The sequence below is a fragment of the Arachis stenosperma genome, chromosome 6, assembly GCF_014773155.1.
Source record: "Arachis stenosperma cultivar V10309 chromosome 6, arast.V10309.gnm1.PFL2, whole genome shotgun sequence".
Taxonomy (NCBI): domain Eukaryota; kingdom Viridiplantae; phylum Streptophyta; class Magnoliopsida; order Fabales; family Fabaceae; genus Arachis; species Arachis stenosperma.
Window position 1 is genome coordinate 34,325,189 of NC_080382.1, and position 2,212 is coordinate 34,327,400.

Below are 2,212 nucleotides of genomic sequence, written 5' to 3' on the forward strand. Positions count from 1 at the left end.
CCCCGGGAACAAAACGCCTGGGCAGATGCCCTCTCAAAACTCGCCAGCACCAAGCCCGGAGGCAACAACAGAAGTCTCCTCCAGGAAACCTTGCAATCTCCCTCCGTGATAAGAGAGGAAGAAACGCTAAATATATCCAACCAACAGCAAGGATGGATGACCCCCATACTCAACTACCTGAAGTCGGGAGCTCTCCCCACCGAAAGAAAGGAAGCTAAAAGACTCACGAAAGACGCCCAGAATTATACACTAATTCACGACGTATTGTACAGAAGAGGATTCTCAAACCCCCTCCTTAGGTGCGTCCCGACCTCAGAAACAAAGAGCGTCCTCGAAGAAGTCCACGGAGGCATGTGTGGGAACCATCTCGGAGCTCGGGCATTATCCAAGAAAATAGTCCGAGCCGGGTTCTACTGGCCGACCTTGCAGAGAGACGCAACGGAATTTGTGAAAATATGCCCCCCTGCCAAAAACACGCCAATTTTCACAAGGCACCGCCCGAAGACCTTATCAGCATCACCGCACCATGGCCCTTCGCAAAATGGGGACTTGACCTACTCGGCCCGTTCCCCCAAGGACCGGGGCAAGTCAAATACCTCATTGTAGGGGTCGACTACTTCACAAAGTGGATCGAAGCTGAACCCTTAGCCACCATTACGGCTCAGAAAAGTCGCAAATTCCTATACAAAAACATTGTCACAAGGTTCGGAGTCCCCTACTCCATCACAACGGACAATGGAACACAGTTCACAGACACAAGTTTTCAGAACTTGGTGGCCGAACTAAAAATCAAACAGCAATTCACCTCAGTCGAGCACCCACAAGCCAATGGACAAGCAGAGGCTGCAAATAAAGTTATCTTGGCCGGGTTAAAACGGAGACTCCAAGAAGCCAAAGGGGCATGGGCTGAAGAGCTTCCCCAGGTGCTATGGGCATATCGGACAACTCCACACTCTACAACGGGAGAATCCCCATTCCGACTAGCCTACGGGATGGAGGCAATGATTCCTATCGAAATAGAGGAGGGGTCACCTAGAACCATCTTCTACAACGAAAAAGGTAACCCGCAGGCGCAAAGGGAAGAACTCGACCTCCTCCCCGAGGTCCGAGAAAGAGCCCGAATCCAGGAAGAAGCCTTAAAACGGCGAACGGCACTCAGATACAATCAGAAAGTAATAAAGCGAAGCTTCTCCATTCACGACCTGATTCTAATCCGAAATGACATCGGAACACAAAAGTCGGGAGAAGGAAAGCTAGCTGCAAATTGGAAAGGGCCCTACAAGGTAACAGAAGTCTTAGGGACAGGCTACTACAGAGTATCCGACCTAGAAGGCAATGAGCTGCCCAGGGCCTGGCACGCCTGTAATCTAAGACGGTACTACAGCTAGAAAAATTTAACCCGAGGTGTACTCTTTTTCCCTACAAGGGTTTTTTAATGAGACACCCGGTTAAAAAAAGACATCCGACCTAGTCAAGGGTAAACACTCTGTAAATATTCTTTCTTTTTAATACTAATCAAATTTTTCTATTTTCTTTTCTCCTTCCTCATGATGAAACAAATCCTAGAAAGTACCCCGCCAAGGCGCATTAATTTATGCTCGGCAAAACGCAAAAAATCATTTGCCAAGAGACCACACAAGGTCGGCAAAGATAAAGCGACGAGGTTCAAATTAATGTGAGAAGTTATAAAGCAACTCTGAAAAGGCTCAAAAAGCCAAATAAAAAGAGATTACAAAAATAACTTAAAAGTCCGACCAACAATAAGGTCGGACCCAAAGAAGGGAGGTACTCGAACGCCCGAGGTCCGAGAAAAAAGCCCGGATCCAAGAAAGAAGCCTTAAAAAGGCAAAGGCCAAGATTTCGAAAACGCTTACTAAAAAGTTGTTATCCAAAAAACAACTAGAAAAGTACAAGCGAAGAAACGAAATCGAAGGAAAAGTTCCAAAGCGCTAGCTAAAAAGTTGTTATCCCAAAAACAACTAAAAAGCATAAAAGCGGAACAAAGGTCAAAAGCCCAAGCAAGGGTAAAACAAAAGTTCCAAGCGCTAGCTAAAAAGTTGTTATCCCAAAAACAACTAAAAAGCATAAAAGCGGAACAAAGGTCAAAAGCCCAAGCAAGGGTAAAACAAAAGTTCCAAGCGCTAGCTAAAAAGTTGTTATCCCAAAAACAACTAAAAAGCATAAAAGCGGAACAAAGGTCAAAAGCCCAAGC